The 24,494-nt window shown below is 37.7% G+C and overlaps 3 long non-coding RNA genes across 4 annotated transcripts in view; 2 read left to right on the forward strand and 1 right to left on the reverse strand.

The window, feature by feature from the left end:
* The window catches only part of LOC126926672 (uncharacterized), a 148,750-nt gene that overhangs the window by 50,848 nt on the left and 73,408 nt on the right, over nucleotides 1-24,494 (forward strand). The gene's annotated exons all lie outside the window — the stretch shown is intronic.
* Nucleotides 5,363-23,636, reverse strand: LOC126926698 (uncharacterized). Of its 2 annotated transcripts, XR_007714787.1 has the most exons (3): nucleotides 23,091-23,627; nucleotides 6,690-7,930; nucleotides 5,363-5,708 (listed from the first exon to the last, which is right to left on the reverse strand). It is a non-coding gene; the product is annotated as an uncharacterized LOC126926698 (long non-coding RNA). The 2 variants fall into 2 exon arrangements; XR_007714788.1 differs by having other exon boundaries at nucleotides 5,363-7,930; nucleotides 23,091-23,636.
* Nucleotides 18,587-21,325, forward strand: LOC126926683 (uncharacterized). Its single transcript, XR_007714770.1, has 2 exons — nucleotides 18,587-20,078; nucleotides 20,158-21,325. It is a non-coding gene; the product is annotated as an uncharacterized LOC126926683 (long non-coding RNA).

Genomic DNA, 24,494 nt, shown 5'->3' on the forward strand with positions numbered 1-24,494 from the left:
CATACACTATACCTGTACCTATACTTATTTTAATATATTTTTCTATTACAAATTCATCCATTGGTTTCTCCATTAGTCAACCTCAACAATATCACAGATTAAATTAGTACATAATAATAACAATTTATTTTATTTTGACCTCATACACTGTACCTGTACCTATACTTATTTTAATATATTTTTCTTTACAAATTCATCCATTGGTTCCACTATCAGTCACCCTCAACAGTATCAAACATTAAATTAATAAATGATGATAACAATTTATTTGATTTTGATCTCATACACCATAGCTGCACTTATACTTATGTGAATATATTTTTCTAATAATAAATTCATCCACTTGTTTCTTTATCAGTCAACCTTATTAATATTTCACATTAAATTAATAAATGATGATATCAATTTACTTGATTCTGACCTCATACAGTGTACCTGTACCTATACTTATTTTAATATATTTTTCTATTACAAATTCATCCATTGGTTCCTCTACCAGTCAACCTCAACAGTACCATACATTAAGTTAATAAATGATGATAACAATTTACTTAATTTTGACCTCATACCTATACTTATTTCAAAATATTTTTCTTTACAAATTCATCCATTGGTTTTCCTATCAGTCAACTTCAACAATACTCTATACATTAAATTAATAAGTGATGATAACAATTTATTTGATTCTGACCTCATACACTATAGCTGCACTTATACTTATGTGAATATATTTTTCTAATAATAAATTCATCCACTTGTTTCTTTATCAGTCAACCTCAACAATATCAAACATTAAGTTAATAAATGGTGATAACAATTTACTTGATTTTGACCTCATACCTATACTTGTTTCAAAATATTTTTCTTTACAACTTCATCCATTGGTTCCCCTATCAGTCAACTTCAACAATACTCTATACATTAAATTAATAAGTGATGATAACAATTTATTTGATTCTGACCTCATACACTATAGCTGCACTTATACTTATGTGAATATATTTTTCTAATAATAAATTCATCCACTCGTTCTTCTATCAGTCAACCTCAACAATAAAATTCAGCAGCTGGAACCAATCTTTGCCTAAGTTTAACGTTTTTTGGTAACGTTATGAGATACTCGAGATCGTCAGTTGGCTACAGATGTCTATGCTTTCATAAATATCTACAAAACTATCTAAATCGTTCAAAGCATAACAGACATTGTACAATTTAGTGGATGAAACAGATCTCTGTTTAGATGATTGAAAATTGAATATTAATTGCAAAGTTGGGCAACGAAATTGAGAAATTTATAAAGAACATAGTTGATCAGTTTGGCCTTTGGAAAATTCATTATCAATATGAGAAAAAATCTTATTTTTGTCTTTAGTCTTAAATTTAGTCCTGTATTTTAATTTTCTATTTTTATATCCCAATTTTATCCTCTATTTTTATTTCCTGTTCTTATTCTCTACTCTTATTATTATTGTTATTAATTGCAATGAAATTGAGGAATTTATAAAGAACATAGTTGGTCAGTTTGGCCTTTGGAAAATTCATTATCAATATGAGAAACAATCTTATTTTTGTCTTTAGTCTTTAATTTAGTCCTGTACTTTAATTTTCTATTTTTATATCCCAATTTTACCCTCTATTTTTATTTCCTATTCTTATTCTCAACTCTTATTTCTTAATCTTTATTCTTATTCATATTGTCTAGAACGTTCACATTACATGAAAAGACTAAATTACTTGCAACATTTTTACTGACAATCCATTCCTCATTTAGTAAAAAATATTTTCTAAAATTAACCCACAGTCATTGAGTACTTAAATCTACGAAAGAATCTACTCATAAGAATACTTAAACACTTTTACCAAATCTACAGTTTACAATGCAACCCATATGCTTGTCCAAAAAGTGTTTTTCTTTCACAACAATGCACCTTCGTACAAGCTTGAAACCAAGTCCGTAAAATATCGCGATGTTTATCCCAACAAAACACAATGAAACCCACGTAATTCTACAAAATAATATAAAACAAAAATCCTTGTACGTCTATTATTTCCTCATGAAACGAAAGAAACTCTTCGAACAACCTGATATATAACCCAAATTCTACTATTTTATTTCTAACCAAGAAACAACGCAGTTAATTAACCATACACCCTATATACCTACTACTACTTCTTGCCTGTTATGATAAAGAAAGAAAAAAAAAAAAGAAAAAAACGATCGAACGTTGCAGGTTGGTCGATAACGCTCACGCATCCGGGGGAAGACCGGGGGGGCAGCGGGGGGCGGTCGCGCGCGGTGTACTCGAAGGCGTGCGCAAAACCGGAAATTACTCCCGATATAAAATATTCTAGACACCGGTGAGCAATGGCTCGCGATCGGGCCTGCTTAATGCCCCCGGCTGGTGCTTATAATAATCTCTGCTAATAATACATTTAAATATGAAAGAGTAAAGCAGGATACCAGGCATGGTAAGCTAACCAGAATTAAAGGACGCCCGATGACGACGGCGTGTGCTATACCGAAGGCGGATGGACGCTCCGCGGCACCGTTTTTCGCGTTCGCGCGCGTACTTTCCGCACTCAGCGTACGTTTCTTCTCGTAAACTGGTCTTCGCGGTCTAACATGGCCGCCGTCGTTCTGTATTCCGGTCCGCGCTGTGTTGCTCTGTTTTTCGTTTCACGAGCGACCGCCCGAAGCTTCGAACGCGGCCCTCGTTCTCGGACCAGGCCCCGACCGTTTCGAAAGTACAACGTATTACGCGCTGCAAAACGCAATTTCGTTTGCCGGCGGGGCAATTTCGAGAGCTTCGAGAGCCACACTTTCTACCCGAGTGAGCCCCGCTAATTGCGCCCCTCGCGCACAACCGTCGCTTTTCCTTCTCTCTTCGTTTCTTCCTTTTTCTTCTTCCACCTGTTTACAAGCCCTTTCCGATACCAAAGCTGCTACTTTCCAACGAGCGTTTAAGCAAAGTCGATTGGAGAATACGTGTTACGTAAGCGACGCTAGGTGAATTGCAGGCTGATCGAGAAAGGGGCAGCAACGTATATTTTGTGGAATCGCGTGCGAGCAGATTAAGTCGTTACCATGTTGCTACTATGGTCGAAGGGAAAAGATGGCTGTGGACGATCAGCGGCATATTCTGTTGCACCAAGCGCTCGCACAGAATAGATGCGTCTATTTGCGTTTACTCGAATGGATGATGCGCTGTCGGTATTTCCTTGCATTTTATTTCTCTACGACAGGTTAGGCCATTCAAAGAAGCGTTTATTATGTATAATGTTTGTTCATCTTCATTAATGCTTCTTTGATGGAAACGGTGCGCCGCGTCGCTTCGAAACCTGTTGGATGGAAACGCTTGATTTCATGAAGACGTTGTACGCTACTCGCAGTCGTAGGAAAATTATTGCCATTTGCGACTGATCGATCGAGCTGCCGGGCCCTACGGTTAATCGTAATCTATCATTTGCAGTTATGCTAGCCGATTCTCGGATAAACGTGGCCATTTCCTCCTGTCGTTTGCTATCACACTCGATCGTTGCTGACACTTGTCGCTCGCCTTTTCCATCTTATTGTACGACTCGGCCTTCGTTAACAAGCGTATTTCGCCGAATTGAGAAACCTGCGAACGCTTTAATGGCGTACATTTGCCGTGAATATCCGATTTCATTTCCAAAGAATTCATTATAGCAGATCACCTTTCATTATACGAAACGGACGAGAAAGTAGTCGGCGAAAAAAAGAAGAATCGAAGGAATCGCTATGAATCGTTTTGTAAAATGGGTCCTGCCGTTCGAACGAGAGAAAAATAAAGCAAATGATAGTAACCTCTGGACAGAAATTAATGCGCGGTTAGTTATAATTTCGAATGCAAATTGTACGATGTCGCGTACATTGTATGTTTCGCTGAATCATCAACGAGAGGAAAAAATTGCCAATCGCATTTTTCTTACGATATCTTGCAATTTCCTAGCGTTTACGTTTTTTAAGCTATGCGCCGGAAATTGCCGGTTCGGCAAACACGTGTAAAATAAGGGCCGCTCTCGTTGCTTCTTTTGTATCGCGATGATCGCCTTTGCTCGTTACCCGCGCACGATCCGGTTCGTCGATCGCTCGTAAACTTTTCCCTGATTTTCAATGATTAATTCCTTTTCTGCTATTTAACGCTGATCGAGTTCACGCTGCCGAGGAACGTTAAAATCATCCAGCAAAATAATTTGGTCTTTCACTTGATTTAATTTCGTATAAAATTCGCAGATGCTTTGCAATTTCGCGAATGTTTTCACTGCGCTCGACGTCAAACAATGGCCGACGCGTCGGTAGAAAGTTGCTTATAAACATCCTTATCGGGTTAACAGCTATTGGCAAAGGTTGCTTTCCTTTGTAACGTTTGCTGCGTGGCTGTGATATACTGGGTGTTCGATAATCCTCTAGTAATCGCTTTATTACAAGTTGCGGTAAGATAAAAAATTTAGCGAAAAGGAGATTAGAAATAGTCAGTTTTCCTAGTACAATTCCGATAAAATTTTCCTGCTTTGATTTAAACGCGTGGAACGTGCAATTTTTCACATTGGTGTGAATTTCTCATTAAACAGCTACGTACGGTCGAATTTGTTAAAGTAATTAATTTAACTGTTTATTTTTATTGATTGATTGATTTATTTTTTATTCTATCAGCAATTTTTCTTTCCTAATCCTATCAGCTGTTCTTCTAATATTCTACACGAATGTATCTTTACTGTATTTCATCCTCTGTTATTTTTAAAAGTTTCTTTTGTTTCATAATAATAGATGAGCAACAATTTCTTTTTTATATTGTTTCATTGAGTTAAGTATCATTCATTATATTTTTATTATTACGTTTGTGGATATTAAAAACCATTGTGCGTCTATTATTTTCTTATAAAACAAAAGAAACTGATAGAGAAAAGAAATCAATAAAAATAAATAAGAAAACTCTTTCATCGTTACTTCACAACAAAATAATTAATTTCTTACTATAATCATAAATAAAGTAAGCAGAATCAAAGTATTCCTCCCACATTTAGAATATAATAAATGAATTTCTCTTTTATATTATTTTATTCAATTAAGTTATATTTCTATTATTAGTTTCGTGCACAATTCAATAAATTAATATAAAACAAAATTGCGTCTACTATTTTCTTACAAAACGGAAGGAACTTCCCGGACAAGCTAATATTAAACGACGATAGCTGTGAATGAAAGTTGCAAACGTCTTAATCGTGGTGACATGAAATTTGTCACACGAACAGAAGATCCTATTGTTTCAAACAGCCCACGATGAATCCGTTCGTCTGACAGGCGAGACGTTTCTCTTACCGCAGAAAATTCCAAGAAGCATTCCACTCTAAATCACTCGAAAATCAACAGACAATAAAATTTGCCTCCCTTTTTTTTTCTTATCAACGTCGTTTAGGATAACAAACGATGATCGCTACGATTGATAAGCGGAACGATGGACGACAGCGCGGAACTTTCCTGTGACTAACAAGTTTCAAAAATACAAGAATCGGTGGCGCGCAACCAGAGTGTCCTGATTTTTAAGAGGCGCTCGATCTCCGATTTTCTTATCCTTTCCTCCTCTCTTTTCCCTGACTTTTATCCCGCGGCGAACAGGCCACCATTAATCAATGTATACATACATTGTCGCGGTGGACAGCCCACGTCTGACACGGAAGATGATTATCTGAAATAAAATATCGTGCGACAAATCACTTCCTTGCCAAGAGTCATTTAACTGGTTATATAAAATTACAGGCGCATTGTACGGCGGAGCAGCGTGCAGAAGTCGCATGAAAAGTGAACCGTGAAATACGACCGTTAAATAATTCAATGTAATTCCGGCGTCGTTGACGGGAAACAACGGATGCGAACGGAAACTTTTCGTCGCGGCTACCTGTTCAATCTTCCGATCAGATTTTCGACAAGATTCCAAGCGTACGAGAAATGATCTACGAGAAATGTTTTTCATTCGATCACCAGGTCCTGATGTAGGTTACATTCTCGACGATAGATGCGAATCAACAAGGACAAGTAACCAGGTTGCTTGGAACAGCTTTTGCAAATGTAAGAAGAAATATTTGCACCGGTGACGAGATGGCGACGCTATTAGTCCTGGCGATACAATAACCAACGACCCAGGCGAAAATCCTTTGTCAAACTATCACGAAGGAACCCGCAGAAAATGCGAAATTCCGCGTCGCGCTTTCCCGCGCTCGTGTTGCATAAATCATGCCGGAAACGCGGCGTTTCTCATACGGACGAAATAAATTCTTTTCTTCATTTTCATGCAAACGAACAGCGCGGCCGCCATATTCTCGATCGGTCGGCGCGACATTTTTCCGCCGGCAACGAAACCTTTCGTTCGAAACGCCACTGCCTTCACGTCTTCGCTACGCGCCTATAACATACACACACACACACACATACACGTGTATAAACACTGTATTACGCGTGCCTACGTATTTATTATTATTTCGTTTCTTCTTTTTATTCCTGTTCGTTTGCCACGCTGCCGAAGCACAGAGCCGTCAGACGCAGGGACGCCATTCGTCGTGCCGGCGCATGTGAAAATACGACGGAAATATTTCACTTTTCGTAGCGCTCGCGCGCCCCGACGACAGCGTCGCGGTGCCACGTCACGAGGCATTCATTTCGAAATACGTACACTGGTACGTCCAGGCTCCGGGGAGTAGCCTTAATAAATGTAGAAGCATTTATAAAGGCAGCAAGATGCGAGTATTCTCTCTCTTTCGCTCTGCCTCTATTCTCTCGTCTTCTTTTTCCATTTCGTATTCTTCCGTTTCCTCTCTATCGTTTCACCTCTTCGTCTGTTTCTCTCCGGCTTCTGTGTTTTTTCTCTTTAGCATTCGCGCGGATGACGGATGCAAATAAACGCGGAGAAACGTCAATACCGAACGCTACCGGTTCACAGCGTGAAAGCTTGGTCGACGTGAATGTTTTTCCTGAACGGAAAATCGCACTTATCCTGCAGCTTGAAATTTGCCGGTCGATTTCTCTGTTATTAAATATAGGTTTGAGGTTAATATTTAATAGATTCACACAGATTGAATTTTACTTTCTATATTTCACCACCTCGTACAAAACATCTGAACACACTGGATACACTCAGACAATTAACACGTGGTCGACTCTTAAGACAAAAGAGCGTCGTTAAAGGTCGTACCAACTTAGCTTGAAGGAACTAGCGATTATACCAACTTAACGTTTCTCAACATTCTCTGCTTTTGTTTTTCTTTTCGCGAAAATAACCAGAAGATTGATTATTATCCATCTAGCGTTCCCTAAAGCTACTACAATTTTGTCATCGGTGTTTTTCTACAGTATAAAATAGGCGCTCACGGATATAACGTAGAATCGACAGCGTTGTCTTTGTCAATTTTTCAAGCCGCGCAACCTGCCACCCGGTTGACTAATGGTCCGGCCAACTTTTGTTCTCGCGATCGCTTCGAAATATCCGACAATGTGTCGTCGCAACGAGCCTTACGCAACCTCGCTTTCGCGAGTTGTGATTGAGTATTGTATCGGAAGTGTGTACAAATTGTAGCCAAGCACACGACGCACGGATGTCACTTGAGCTTATTGTGTCGAACAATTGAACGTCGGTGGGCGACGTATTATTTAACATCGACCGTACAACCGTTCAAAATTCATTTGTTTCTTTATTCCTGCAGCTTATCCGCCATTCATACACGATATCAAAAATTATTTTCCTTCAGATTATCTTTTCTTTGTTAAGGTACAGACACGGTTTTGGAAAGAAGAAAAAGTTGAAACTTTATTTACAAATTATCTGAATTTAGCTGGACATAACAACGACTCGACAATCTACTCGCTCGTTTCTAATAATTTCCAATCGCTTTTCATTGCTTTTGTCTCAACTCAGACCTGAATGTCCTTTCACGCTCGCACACACTCTCACGCGTACTATTATTTATTTATTTATTATTGCTTATGTAGCGGCACATGGGTCACAAGACAATCCAAATCGTGTTGTTGTTTTGCCTCGGAGTATCAAGGTCGTTAGGACACATGTAACGTAAGAGTAAATAAACTCTGGAGAAAACAATGTTGCCGCTACAGGCAGCCGTCGAATGAAGACGAATTCAAATTTTCCGACTTGCCCCGACCAGTATAAATAAACAAACGCGATAGCGAGCATGAGAGTATCTAACAGTATCTACAGTTCTCCGAATATCTCGAGTATCTACCGAGTATTTATTCGCGATTTTATTTTGCGATTTATACTTTGTACTAACGACTCGCGTATACAGGGTGTACATTAATTTATTATTCTAAATATATTTCAACAACGAGCGATCTCGTTCTTTAAACCTCGCGTAACAACCATCCTCTACGCATAAACCTGCGCACTTAGTCCGTGCTTTTTGGCTTTGGACGAGCTTTCGGTTTTCATCTCGCTTACCTATTACGCTTCTTATGTATCTACCACCCCTTTTATCCTCTTTATTATATTACACTGCCTTAATTATTCTGTCTCTAAAACTGTTGCAATTTTTGGACTTTTGCCTCCTTGCTGTGCTTTCTTATAGTCGTTCCTCCTCGTCTTGTATTGCCCTTCTCTTCTCTATTATTGCTTTTAGTTCTGTTAGTCCTTCTCCAGTCTCGTTTAATATGTTTTCTGTGTCCTTTGGTCTTTCGTCTTTTCTTTTACATAGCCTGCATCTTCTTTCTTCCTCTTCTTTCCACTATTATCTTGCTTTGGTCTCGTTCCCACATCTGAATCTTGATAATATTTTTCCGTTCTTCTACTTCATCCTCCTTTTTAAGTATTTTGGTAACTCTTCTTTGGCGATTTTTCTATAATGTTTGTTATATTTCTCCCTCTCTTCTGCTTCTCTCTTTCTCCTTTCTTCTATGATTTGGTCTACTGTCATCCTTTCTTGCTCTTCTCTTGCTTCCATCCGTGTCCCTCAGTTTCTCACCTCTTCTAGTCTCTTCCTTCTCTTTCTTGCTCTTTTCCCTTCTTGGTCATTTCCTCAGTTTCTCTCTCTCTCCTTTATGCACTCCTTTACTGATTCCTTTTTTGATTCTATGGCTTCCCCTTCGTACCTTGCTGCTTTTCTTTGATTTCTGTTAGCTTGTATTCTTCTATCAACGTGTAATTCCGTGTGGTCATATCTAAACCTAAGATCCATTTCACATATCTTCTTTGTATTCTTCCAGCCCCACACCTTCACACGTACTATATAAATACAGTGCATACAAATGTACAATCAATTCAACACTCTTTGTGTCTTATACCGTACGTATACAGCTGCCAAATATTCTTCTCTCCTTTTTATATCCCAGTTTCCGTCGAATTTCACCACTCACACGTTTCTCACGGTGAAACTTTCGTCCCACCAACAGTTCTTTAATGACGACGTACAGGGGTTGAAAGTTGGTCCCCCGACACGGACGGATTTGGACCGACTGAAACAAATGTAAAGGCATTTCTAACTGTAGCGAGGCTCTCGCACCTCCTCGTGTACGCTGCTCGTCCGACGGACGTGCTTTTGATCGAACTTCCGGCAAACTCGAACCTTTGGCAAGCGTTCCGATGAAAAATGCCCACCTCCATCCTGTCACGAATTCAATCACGCTCATCCCATCTCGTAATACGGTCTCGCTAATTGAATATTCTTTCGCAAGAATTCCTTCCATCTCAGTTAAACGCGAATCCTATTGGAAATTTTAGAGGGAAATCAAGAGATTACGTTGAGAATGTGTAACTGTCTAATCGACGAACACGATTTCGTTGTATCCGTTGACACGTTAGCAGAGATATGAAAGTATCAATTTCGTTTGGCTGTTAGCAACGACCAAATAATCTCGATAAATATTTATACTCGCACACACGACGAAGAAACGCCTATTCGCGGCTGCTGTGTAATGACAGTTTGGTTTTGCACGCGTGGATCCGCGTCTATTAATAGCGCGGCTCTCGCAACGTTTGCGGTTTATCTGACGTTATCTCGAAACGTTTAACTTTCCATTAAGCGAGTCGAAAAATGACGAAATGTGTTCCGCGAGCTGAGAAGGTCGGCCGGATGTTATCTCTCGGGCCGTACAATTTCTCATGCGATCGAAACCTCGTCGATCCATCTTTTCTTTGTCCCTGTCACTTTTTTTCTTCTTTTCTTCTTTCTCGAATTTTATAACAGCGGAACGATGTCACGTCTATCTGGACGTTTGGACAAATGAGAAGGTGGGACCAGAACGATATCGATGCTAGAACATGATTATTAAAAGTGGATATTTCAGATGCTGTGCTGTTTAGGATAGCGTGAGTGTCGGTTGAACACGAGTCGTAGTTTCAATTCCAATCCACTTGCAAAAAGAAAGAAACAGGGCCGTAATGAGCAAAACAATCATCGCCGCGTTAAGGCGAAGTACAGAGCGATCACGAGCTTTTAACAGCGCGTTCAGCGAGCCACACCGAACGATTTATATTCCCCTAGCACACGGCTCGACCCCCTAATCAATACCATTGGATCTAACGCGTCTCATTTCGTCGGATTCGGCAAAAATTCACTCGACCACGATCGTGTCACATCTCCGCCCTGTCTTTAAGAAGAAAAACCACCACGTTTTAGCGAACAACGAAATTAGACGTAAAGCAGGGAGACAAAATGAAATCGGCGTACGAAAGCGAACGAAAAGTATTAGGTTGTCCGAAAAGTTGTTTGTTTTATTTTCAAGAAATCTCATTAGGCAATTGAACAAAACAATGCAGAAGAATCGTTAGAATAATCATCGTTGCTCGAGGCAGAGGCGTTTCTCGTGAAGAAAACGTGCAGTTCCAGAAGCTTGCGATGGAAAAGGATCTCTGATCTGTGAAAACTATTCTAAACATTAATACGTTCGATGCTAATAAAATCCATCTGTATTTGCCTGTTTCATCCATGGAACTGCACGTTTTCTTCACGAGAAATGCCTCTACTTTGAGCAACGATGATTCTTCTAACGATTCTTCTCCGCTGTTTTGTTCTACTGAGATATGTATAATTTTTGTGCTGGACTAGGTTAAATGCGTAGTAGAGATATTTGTATGTGGACATCAGTGTGTGGAGATATGTGTGTGCGCGGCGACTGAAAAACAGACGAATGTAAACAGTTCAGTCGGTTAACAGTCGATGAAAGGTCGGGCATGGAAGAAAGTGCTGAGACGCGTGCAAGTGTGTATCGATCAATATTCTAGAAATCGTTTATAAAATAAATATGTGTCTACGTTAATATCAATGCCCAGTGTAAATTTAACGTTTCTATAACAATATTTCGGCCATCAAGATCCGCAATTCTCAACATATTCAATTGCCTAATGAGATTTCTTGAAACACACGAGAACTAAAAATACACCGGTTGTGTCAGTAGCACGATGTTATTTATTGTTACATAATCGCAATGGCGTGGTGTAACGTATACATCAATGCAACAAATATATTCAAATACTTTAGTGTATATTCTTATAAAGGTTTGAAAATTCATAATCAAATCTCCTAGAATCTAAATAATATAATCTCCATTAAAAAGAAAATACTTTTAGTCTTAGTACTCTTCGAATATCAGGTCGTCGGAAAAGTTTCTTTCGTTTTATGACGAAATAATCGACGCACGTTTCTTCTTTTATTTTATTTTGTACGATCCATTTTGTTCTGTTGAGATAAACACCGCGACGTTCCACAGACTGCACGGAAACAGTTGTTTGCGAAAGAAAGACAATTTTTGGATAATCTAATATTTTGATATTTGTCGTGGAAAATATTTATGAATATATTGTAAGCGTTGTAGGAAACGTTTTGAAATTTTATTAACACTTTAATGAGACACGGCTATCTTAATTATATTCGTAAAATTCGGCATTAATCGTATGAAAATGTATGTAAAAGTTGCAAGATATTTATTACAATTTTCCTACATTTAGTAAAAAGAAAGTATAAATAATAATAATAAGTAAGTATAAAATTAATATACAAAATTGGTAAATAGACTGTGGACATATAATCAATGTTACAGTCTCGCTAAATATTGTAGCTTGCTAATATTAAGTTATGCGATAAGTTTCTTTCGTTTTATAATAAAATAATAATCGCACAATATTTTGTTTTTTAAATAACAGTAATTGAATAAAATAATATAAAAGACAAATTGTTGAAAAAAACAAACTTCTCAGACGACCTAATATAATTTATAATTCATCACACAAATACCTGGATTATTTCTACAAAATGAATGCTTCCAACGAATATATAGATTTTCAAATTCGCTGAAAATTTTACATATCGTATTACTCGAGTTTGGTTACGGTGATTTAAACATTTCAAATCGTTTCCTACAACTCACGTAATCTAATATTCTTTCGTAAGTTACGATCTATTCGACAAACAATTTTCCGAAACTTTTGCAGCAATCGTCCGGACGTATCTCGCAGCTGTTGCGAATAGTAACGAAGAAAAGCGTATTCGAATGTTGGTGAAGATTCTGGCACGATTTTCGTGCGCCGTTGAAAAATAACGAAAATGCGGCCGGCCGTGCGACACGACGTTGCCGCGACAATTAATTTTCGGCCAGTTAAATCGCGGCCCCGGGGGCAGCCAACAGATCGAAAGTGCGTCAAAAATTGCTGCTTGTATGGACGTGTATATGCGTCACGTAGCACATCGACCAGCTTTTTCCTTCGTTGTTATTCACCAATACAGGCGAGTTTTACTTGTATCGGTGTTGTGCACGGTCGCGAACGCAATACGCTCGACAGCTCGTGAGCGACGTATTAATAGAAGCGTACTTCGACGCCGTGCGTCGTTGTTGCCGACTGTCAAGCGATATTCTAACGAGCCGTTGCCGTTGAAACGCGTCGATTTTTCAAAACCGAGAGATCACGTCGAATAGGATACACAGACTGAAGAGAAATCCTGTAACGAGTCGAAGCCGAACTGGCCGCCAGTACAGTCGCCATGTTCCGACGGCCGTCGCAGCGCCATGTTAGCCTGCCGCCTGCGACTCACGCTCCATCAAGCAAATACGAGGCGTATTTTTCGTTTAATCAAAAATTCTGACGGAATTGTTGTGCAATTTCTGTGATTTGTAAAGCTGTGCGATAGGATAATTATCGTGGGAAAAAGAACCATCGTTTTTGGATAAATTTTCGGGAAAAATCGTTGCCAATATCGAAGAAATGGTTTTAAAAAGACAGAAAACTTATTTTTTTCTTTTTTTTTTTTTTTGTGAAATAAGTTTCGCCTTTTTGCAGCATATGAATTTTGTGTTCCGGTTAAACGTAAAAGGTTTGATTTATCTTGATTAGCGAATCTTGCTGGTTTTCACCGGCGAATTTGCGGAAAGAATTATTTATGTCGCGGTAGAATGTTTTTTAAAGAATATTTGTCCCCGTGTACATATTCCCCCCCACCTGTTTTTTTCTCGCGAGAAAAAATACAAAAGCATTTTTTTCTATAAAGTAGGTAATATATTTCTGGTGGAGTTAGTGGAATTATTTCGATTTATGTTTCACTCGGTTTATTTTTGATTTGTATCTCTGACTGAATAAATATAGATCTTGAAGCTTAACTACTATTTGTTGTCGCCCTCTATAGATTCGCTACGAATTCAATATGCGATCATAAATAATTCTCTTGATGTTTTATACACGTCGAGGTGGTTTGTACAGTGGATTAATTTTTCGTGTAAATTTATTCGCTCATTAAGCTGTATCCCTTTCGGCTTTTACACGAGAACCATTTTAACCCAAATTCACGTCATATTGCTGATTATTTCGTTGCTTTAAAATGTTTCATTTAATAATCAAATTATTTTATTTCCTTTATTCCGTTTCAATTTGTTATTTAGAATCATTTTCGATCGCGCGATCTTCGAATCGTTTATCGTAATTTTTTATTTTGTCGTTGATTCGAGTAATTGTCGCGACTGCGATAAATTTCAATAACGTTATTTAATAATTAATTCTAAAGCAAAAAGACGAAAGTTAGCTGAAAATTACGCTGGTAATTTGTTTTTCCTGCACGCGACCTGGCTTAAATTTATGCGATCAAGTGAAACCCAATGAAATATCACCGGTCAAAATAAAACACGAAAGCGATGCACGAGTAATTAAATGTAACATAATTGTTTTTCCATGAAAAAATGTCCGTGCGTATGTCGCGTATTCCGACGGCCGACGCATTCGAACAAGTCCGAACGCGACGACTTGTACCCAAACATAATTAGAACAGTAAAATAAAATTTATCAATCACCTTACAGTAAAAAGAATCGTAATAAATACTTTCGACTTTCAGTGGAATAATTTTCCAGTAGATTCTTTGCTTCTTCTAACTTCTTCAACTTGAACAAAATATTCTACCAGAGAACTGAATTTTATTTAGAAAATAAAAACTATCTATCAAAGATAATTAGAACAGTCAAATAAAATTTATTAAGCACCTTACAGTAAGAAGAATCATAAAAAATGGAATAATTTTCCAGTAGATTCTTTGCTTCTTCTATCTTCTTCAACTTGTACAGAATATTCTACCAAAAAACTAAATCTTATTCAGAAAATAAAAACTACCTATCAAAGATAATTAGAACAGTCAAATATAATTTATTAAACATCTTACAGTAAAAAGAATCATAAAAAATGGAATAATTTTCCAGTAGATTCTTTGCTTCTTCTATCTTCTTCAACTTGTACAGAATATTCTACCAAAAAACTAAATCTTATTCAGAAAATAAAAACTACCTATCAAAGATAATTAGAACAGTCAAATATAATTTATTAAACATCTTGCAGTAAAAAGAATCATAAAAAATGGAATAATTTTCCAGTAGATTCTTTGCTTCTTCTAATTTCTTCAACTTGAACAAAATATTCTACCAAAGAACTGAATCTTATTCAGAAAATAAAAGCTATCCATCAAAGATAATTGGAACAGTCAAGTAAAATTTATTAAACATCTTACAGTAAAAAGAATCACTTTTACTGGAATAATTTTCAAGCAAAATTCTTTGCAGTCTCTTACAACTTCTTCAACGTCTACAAAATATTCTACGAAGAAACTGAATCTTATTCAGCAAAATAAGAAGCTATCTATCGAAGATAAAGGGGACAATGTACAAAATTATTTCCACCACACAAGCAAAGCAAAGGGAGCAGATTTATGAATATCACTTTCCGAAAACCGTAATAGACTCGCGGGGTTCTCGTATTCGTTCGAGGAAGGCAAATTCGACGAGCAAAATTACAGGATGGCGTGACTATAGTTGTACGCTCTGCTAACGATAAAACAAAGGGCGATTCGATCGGAATTTATCGATGTTGCGATATTGCGTTGCTCGCGCGTTCCTCGAATCGGTCACTGATCGACCTACGATTAATTTTATTATTCGTCACGACCCGCAAAGTGGTGCAGCTTATACTCTGGCAAAAATTATTAATCGAAAACCGGGGCCACCTCGCGATACCGCGTGCCCGTGCGAAAGAAACGAGACGAGGAAGAAGAGGCGGACGACGTATTTACGAAAGCGGCCCGCGTGTACCACGTGTGCGTCGTAAATCATTTGGCTGACTCCTCTAATTATAAGTATGACTATCGCCGCTATCGCATCGTCGTCGCGCGTAGAACGCCCCAAGCGAGACAAGCAACGGTGAACTTCTACACGATAAAACGATCCTGCAGTCTTGAGGTCGCGATACGTTCGAGAACAGACGAAGAAAGAAGAAGAAAAAAAAGCATTAGGTGGCGTAAAAAGGGCCGACAGATGAATTCCATGTTGCATGGAATCGGTTACTCGTTTACCGAGAACCAACTCCAAACGAGACCGTCTCTTAATTGACTTTTTTTCCACTTCGACATGTTCGTGAGAAGAGGCGAACTTTTTACCTTACTTTTTTTTATATCTTGCCATCGGTTGTTTCGGTTGTTGCATCCAATGCGACCGGCCACTCGAGGCAAGACTCAATTTTAGCCTCGTTTTTTCATATTCCCAGGATTATCTAGCTACTTTTTCGTACTTTTCGCCACAACTCTCCGATACTTTAAGAGAAATTTTTTCGACCAGCGAAGTAACACACTGGACTCTGAGCGTGCTGTTTCTGCCACCAGGTTTTCTGGACGAAGCTTCGAAGCAAATAGCTATATATAAAAATAGTAAACAAACAAACGTAACCTCGACGCACAAACACCGTACGGCTATGTCGTACCGTCACGTATCGCTACTTTTGCCTGAACCATCCCACGACCGAAGTTCATTGTTTATTGTGAACAACGTGCCAATGTAATACTCAAAATACTGGTCAGTAAACGTTCTAAAAAGAAGAAGGCACTGTATTCTGCGGAGATCGATACAGTAAGACGATATTGAGATGGGAACTCGAGATGGAAAATTATAATACATTATCGAAGATCTCTCTATCGCGTGAGCCACAAGTCTGGCATCGAAGTATTCGTACGCTTCTCGTCTACTTCTCAACTTGATGAAGCTGCGGCTTCTTTTATTCATAAATCCGATATTCCAGTTTCCATTGGCCGCGCGTCGGATCCCATGGATCTCGCTTAAATTTGGCTACTTTATCGCGCTGTTCAAGGTCGCGCGATATTTCTCGCAAAGTAGCGTCGGTAAAGTGAAAAAAGAAGGGATTTCGCTTGGGAATTAAATTTCGATCACGTGGACAACCTCGGCATTTAATAACGAACGATGATGATGGGATCGCGGGAGAAACGGTCGCCGATTGGCCGTAAAACTGACGTCGGCGACGAGATCGGCCGGAAGCAACGTGGCACGTTATCATTTGCGAATTTAAAAATATTTTCGATAACCGATATCGACGGCCACATCGCCAGGCCGCTGTCCGCTGCCGGCAGATATATCGCGAGCGCGAAAATATTACTCGTCGTACATCATGCTAGTACGTACGCGCACCCCGCGGATATCGCGACCCATTATCGATATCGCTGTGATACCTAACGCCTGAATTCTAATCGCCAGAGCCTTCGAATCCGGTCGACCAGTAGCAATTTTGACGTCTGTTGTTGGGTTCCGAAGGACGTTTTCTGTTGGACGGAGATGAAGTTTGTATAGAAATAGACGCGCGATTGATCAATGCGGTGATTAATTAATTAATTAATTAAGAGATTCTTGGAAGTAGAATCGTTTGGCTTTGATTTTTATTAATCTGTTGATTTTGTTACATGAGTCGATTACGTGATTAGTATTCAAATGTGAGAAACGAATGAGTTACTATGGTAAGTTCATTGGTGGGAAACAGACGAGTAACGTAATGGTAAATATTCAGATGAATTTAAGAGACAGTGTTTGAAATATTATTATTTTGCTGTACTTGTCAAATTGTGGGTTTGACCATTGAACTTTGTTTAAATTGTGCTATTTAATTGCTGAGGTTTGGGAAGAATAAGAAAAATGACATTAGTGTGTTGATGTCTTTAATAGTTAAATCTAAGAATTTAACTACATGCAACAATCATTATTTTGCTGTACTTTTCAACTTGTGGGTTTGATCAGTGCTTCCTCTGAACAGTTTAATTCAAAATCGCTAGAACTTTAATCTAATTGCTGAGATTTAAAATAAATAAGAAAAATGATATTAATGTGTTGATATCTTCAACAGTTAAATTAAGAAATTTGGCTAAATGCAAAAATCATTATTTTGTTGTAGTTTTCAACTTGTGGGTTTGATCAGTGGACACTCTGAACAGTTTAATTGAAGATTGCTAGAATTTTATTTAAATTGTACTATTAAATTGCTGAGATTTGAGAAGAATAAGAAAAATTACATTAGTCGTGTTGATGTCTTCAACAGTTAAATTATAAAATTTAACTACAAGCAACAATCATTATTTTGCTGTACTTTTCAACTTGTGGGTTTGATCAGTGCTTCCTCTGAACAGTTTAATTCAAAACCGCTAGAACTTTAATCTAATTGCTGAGATTTAAAATAAATAAGAAAAACGATATTAATGTGTTGATATCTTCAACAGTTAAATTAAGAAATTTGGCTAAATGCAAAAATCATTATTTTGCTGTAGTTTTCAACTTGTGGGTTTGATCAGTACAACTTCTGAACAATTCAATTAAAGATTGTTAGAACTTCATTTAAATTGTACTATTAAATTGCTGAGGTTTGAGAAGAATAAGAAAAATTACATTAGTCGTGTTGATGTCTTCAACAGTTAAATTATAAAATTTAACTACAAGCAACAATCATTATTTTGCTGTACTTTTCAACTTGTGGGTTTGATCAGTGCTTCCTCTGAACAGTTTAATTCAAAATCGCTAGAACTTTAATCTAATTGCTGAGAATTAAAATAAATAAGAAAAACGATATTAATGTGTTGATATCTTCAACAGTTAAATTAAGAAATTTGGCTAAATGCAAAAATCATTATTTTGCTGTAGTTTTCAACTTGTGGGTTTGATCAGTACAACTTCTGAACAATTCAATTAAAGATTGTTAGAACTTCATTTAAATTGTACTATTAAATTGCTGAGATTTGAGAAGAATAAGAAAAATTACATTAGTCGTGTTGATGTCTTCAACAGTTAAATTATAAAATTTAACTACAAGTAACAATCATTATTTTGCTGTACTTTTCAACTTGTGGGTTTGATCAATGCCCCTTTGAACAGTTTAATTGAAGCTGGCTAGAACTTTAATCTAATTGCTGAGATTTAAGATAAATAAGAAAAATGACATTAGTGTGTTGATGTCTTTAACAGTTAAATAAAATAATTTAACTACATGCAAGAATCATTATTTTACTGTACGTGTCAACTTGTGGGTTTGATCAGTGAACCCTGTGAACAGTGCAATTAAAAATTGCTAGAACTTTATTTAAATTGTACTGTCTAATTACTCAGATTTAAGATGAATAAGAAAAATGACATTAGTCGTGCTGATGATAGTTAAATTTCAAAATTTAACTAAATTCAAAAACGAATTTGGAAAAGTTACAGTTCTTATACCTAGTTTGAAGATTATTTAAAATATCTAACGACGATTAATTTAAAATACAGTGTTTGCAATATCGTTATTTTACTGTACGTGTCAACTTGTGGGTTTGATCAGTGAACCCTGTGAACAGTGCAATTAAAAATTGCTAGAACTTTATTTAAATTGTACTGTTCAATTACTCAGATTTAAGATAAATAAGAAAAATGACACTAATGTGTTGATGTCTTCAACAGTTAAATAAAATAATTTAACTAAATGCAAAAATCATTTGCTGTAGTTTTCAACTTGTGGGTTTGATCAGTGAACCCTGTGAACAGTTTAATTCCAAATTACCAGAACTTTAATGCAATTGCTGAGATTTAAGATGACATTAATCGGATCGATGCCCTTAACAGTTAAACTTCAGAATTTAACCAAACCCAAAAACGAATTTGAACAAAATTACAGTTAATTACAGCCAGCTTGATCATTGTTTAAAATATAATACAACGACGATTAATTCGCAGTACAAATATTTGAAACGCAAGGCTCGCAAGCTTCCGTCTACAGGATTTATGAAGTGCATCAAATCTGAACGCGCGGTAACGGTGAATTAATTTCAATCGTTGCCGAAGCGAGACAAACGTTTTTCCTCCACCATTTTGACCGCAACGTGCCACCAACCGAACCGATCGATACTTGTAAATAGAACGCGCGGCGAAAGGCCAAACGGACAAGCCAGCGACGCGTTCAAATTAATCCAAGATACAACGCCGATCGAATGTCAGATCGCTTGCTTATCTCACTATCTTATTCATTTACCTCGATATTTCCACGTGATGTGTACTCGACGATCGTCGCGGCAAAGGAACCAACCAACCACGTTGCTGCGTAACAACTATAAATCACGTTGGACACTGGAAAGCGCACTGTGTCACGATTTTTGCCACGATCGATTCGATCGATCGGGCATGAACGCGATCCAGGCGAAAGGCGAAAATCAAAAGAGGCAAAACGTAGATAAAGAGCGATCGCGATCGGAAATCGGACATCCGGACGTGGAGGAATTTTGCGTAGAACTGAACCAGGTAACCGATTTTCTCGTCCAGTCGAAATGAAACCCTTCAGTCGCCGCGACCTTGAATCTCATAATTTGCTTATTCAAAGGAAATATTGCGGGGCGCGACGGCTAAGCCTTTGGGTTGTCCAGGCAGTAAATCAAAGTGCGAACAGATCAGTTGGTTCTGGTCGTTCTGCTCTCTCCATCGGTTGACGGGGGTCGCGGAAAAGGATGAGAAGAGATGCTTCGACAGGTGAAGCGAGAATCTAATTTAAACGATCGTGGCGAAGGTGGTTCGTTGCTATCGTTTGTACAGGATATTGCGACCCGACCTTTCGCCAAGGAATTTCGCTTGCGTCGCGAAACCAATTTGGAATATTTTAATTGAAACGTGTTTGGAAAATCACGCAGGGTACGTAGACTGTATATGTTTGTGCATTTATGGCACGTTTAAGGGCTGCAAGTTACGTAGAATGTACACAGTGTGGGGAAATGTAAGAAGTGAAGAGGTCTCGTGATAGTAAATAATAGAAATGGTTGAAAAATTGAAGGAATAATAGTTTGGTAATGAAAAGAAGAAATGGCTATTTTTTGGAAAGTGGAAGAAATCTTTGCTTCTTTAATACAGTTCAGGAAAATGCTAATTTTTATGAACATTCACAAATAAATAAATAATAAATGCAGTTTAGAAATTAAAGGAAAAATAGTTTGGTAATAAAAAGAAGAAATGGCTATTTTTTGAAAGGTGGAAGTAATCTTTGCTTCTTTAATCCAGTTCAGAAAAATGCTAATTTCTATCAACATTCACAAATAAATAAATAATAAATGCAGTTTAGAAATTAAAAGAAAAATAGTTTGGTAATAAAAAGAAGAAATGGCTATTTTCTAAAAGATGGAAGAAACCTTTGCTTCTTTAATCGATTTCAGAAGAATACTAATTTGCATGAACATTCACAAATAAATAAATAATAAATACAGTTTAGAAATTAAAAGAAAAATAGTATGGTAATAAAAAGATGAAATGGCTATTTTCTAAAAGATGGAAGAAACCTTTGCTTCTTTAATCGATTTCAGAAGAATACTAATTTGCATGAACATTCACAAATAAATAAATGATAAATACAATTGAAAAATTAAAAGAAAAATAGTCTGGCAATAAAAAGAAGAAATGGCTATTTTTTAGCGAGTTCAGAAAAATATTAGGTTTTATATTATTTTATCCAATTACGTCTGATCCATTTTGTTCTATCAAAATAAAGATCACAACGTTCCACAGATTAGCTTTCATATTTCTATAACCAACCTAACCCCAACCTAACCCCAATTTACAATCTGGAAACATTATGAGCTCAGAATATGCGGTTCATTAAAAATAATTAAAAATATTACGAGCTTTAATGTGTGACAAAATAAAAATTGTTTTATTTTAAAAACGAAATGATAGCACACTCTGTTAACATGTTTAAAAATTACTCAATATCTCGTGATCTATCGACGATTAAAAATTACACTAACAATATTATACAAACTTTTAAGTATATAACATGGAAAAAAATTAATCAAGTCTGAAAGAAAGCAAATTCTCCAACCTAAAACAGCAACAGTTACCATTACCAAAATTATCGAAAGTAATAAGAAGAAATGGTAAAACGATACACAACTTCTTAAAAACTGTTGAAAATCGTTATAAAATGAATGTTATAAATAAATTGTAAAATAAATTGAATTGCAATAAATAAAACTCAAGCATATGCCAGTCGTATTAGTCCGATTAATTTTTATTTCTTCACTGTATAAAACATTAAACGCTCGCTATGGTATTTATACAACAAACAATAAACAATATACGTGATATTTATCGCATAAATATGTACATTTTAATAGAAACTTTCGAATTTTTAACGTTTATCAATGCCGTTGCCTGTCCATTGGCCAATGGACTTTGGCTTTTACCATTTTCTTTTTCAACTTCTCAGTCGCCAAGTGCAACATTCTTGCTGACATTTGTAGATACGATCATATTTCTTAATTCTTAAGCCCTGCGAACGATTGTTTGCCGAGTCTGCTCAGCTGGCATCTGCGAGAATTTTCGCAATTTATTCGATATTAATCTTCCGTTTTCGAGACGATACCGCGGCTTTTATTATGTATAATGCAAACTCGTTTGTACCTTTCCTGCTCTATTATCATCGCAACTTCCACTTTACTTTCAGCTTCATACTTCACTTTCAACCACGGTGTATTTAGATCGAAACGTAGCGGTCTCGCTGTCGCTCGTATTATTATCAGAACGGTGGCGTGTTATCAGTGGAGTAGCGGCGATTACGAAATTCTATAGTAAACTTTCTAATGCCGGTATTTCGTAACACGCGGCTAAGCTTTGAAGGCGGTCAGCGCCTTTTAGAAACCTAACCATCGTGTTTTAGCCACGTCAGGTCAAAGTTCAGATGAATCGACCGCCTCTCGAGAAAGCTACTTCTCTAAAATCAACAACAACCTGATGCAACGAGATGAATCTTCCTTTCAAACGTCTCTGTTACCACACGCAACTTAAATTTCATTTTATCTTCGAGCTTCGAATTTCCTCGCAAGCGTCTTACAGAAGCTGCACTTCTTAAATAAAAATCTAACAAATTCTACCGGCTCGTTGGCAGACGTTGCAAAATAACGCTGCATGAAGCCGTATTAAATCTATGGGATCCAACTATGGGGAACAGCGAGTAATTGGAAACTCTTCAACGGTTAAAGAAGAAATATGCAAATTGAGTGGTAGATGTAACAGAAGAATTAACAAGCACCAAAACTCACATCAGTTAGAGGGACATTAGATTTGTAGCAGCACATTCAAATCATGTTGTCATTTCCCTCCAGATTATCTTCTCTTTGTTAAGGTAGAGACACGGTTTTGGGAAGAAGAAAAAGTTGAAACTTTATTTACGAATTATCTGAATTTAGCTGGACATAGCAACGACTAGACAATCTACTCGCTCGCTTCTGATAATTTCCAACCGCTTTTCATTGCTTTTGTCTCGACTCAGACCTGCATGTCCTTCCACGCTCGCATACACTCTCACGCGTACTATTATTTATTTATTTATTATTGCTTATGTAGCGGCACATGGGTCACAGGACAATCCAAATCGTGTTGTTGTTTTGCCTCGGAGTATCAAGGTCGTTAGGACACATGTAACGTAAGAGTAAACAAACTCTGGAGAAAACAATGTTGCCGCTACAGGCAGCCGTCGAATGAAGACGAATTCAAATTTTCCGACTTGCCCCGACCAGTATAAATAAACAAACGCGATAGCGAGCATGAGAGTATCTAACAGTATCTACAGTATCTGCGAGTATCTCGAGTATCTACCGAGTATTTATTCGCGATTTTATTTTGCGATTTATACTTTGTACTAACGACTCGCGTATACAGGGTGTACATTAATTTATTATTCTAAATATATTTCAACAACGAGCGACCTCGTTCTTTAAACCTCGCGTAACAACCATCCTCTACGCGTAAACCTGCGCACTTAGTCCGTGCTTTTTGACTTTGGACGAGCTTTCGGTTTTACATCTCGTTTACCTACTACGCTTCTTATGTATCTACCTCCCCTACACTGCGTTAATTATTCTGTCTCTAAAACTGTTGCAATCTTGCGAATGTCGTTGCAGTCAACGTGATAACCTTGCATACGGTGTAATCATTCATTATCATAGTAGCACGGCAGAATAATTTGCTCGTAAATTCAAATTGAATTCTAAATTTACGAATTGCAAATAAAAAAGAAGAGAAAAGAATTTGCACTTGCTCTGGCCATTGTCAACGGTGTGGCCAACAGTTGTCACGTATCGGAAACACCGTCCATTGAAAGTTTCATGCGAAAAGCATGTGACACGTTGTAGGAGGCTGGAGGCCGATGTTTCTCGTTTCCTCTGTCAGGAGTATCGCTTTACCTCGTCTTGGAAGATGAATTTCCAGACCGAGCACGACCTTGCATCTCGCAGCGTGCACATGGTGAAGCGTAGGCAAGGCTTTAACGCGTCTGTCTGACCTGGCAATAAATCAAAGAAGGGAACCGGTGAAGTTTGATGAACGTTGGGGCCGGCAACGATACAGGTGACCTCGTTGCGCTGGCCACCGATTTAAAGTAGGTGCCCAGGTATATTCCCTTTGGTTTTGCATAACTCCTGCCAACCCCTTGTAACCAGCAAACCCTTCTCAAGCTTCTGTCTGTCGAAATGGGAGCAGTTTTCCTTGTTCTGCGAGCCTTCGGCCAGCCAACAGTGAAAAGAAAAACAGCAGAAGCGTAAACAGTCGCTGTTTCGGTCTCCACTGGCACCCTGCGGTCATCGTAAAACCTGATCGCGCGATTCGCTCTGCTTCAGTTACGTTGAATGCCGGACACCCTCGGAAGTCTTTGCGGATTCACCGGGAACAGGGTCCGAA

The sequence above is a fragment of the Bombus affinis genome, chromosome 18 (genome assembly GCF_024516045.1).
Source record: "Bombus affinis isolate iyBomAffi1 chromosome 18, iyBomAffi1.2, whole genome shotgun sequence".
NCBI lineage: Eukaryota > Metazoa > Arthropoda > Insecta > Hymenoptera > Apidae > Bombus > Bombus affinis.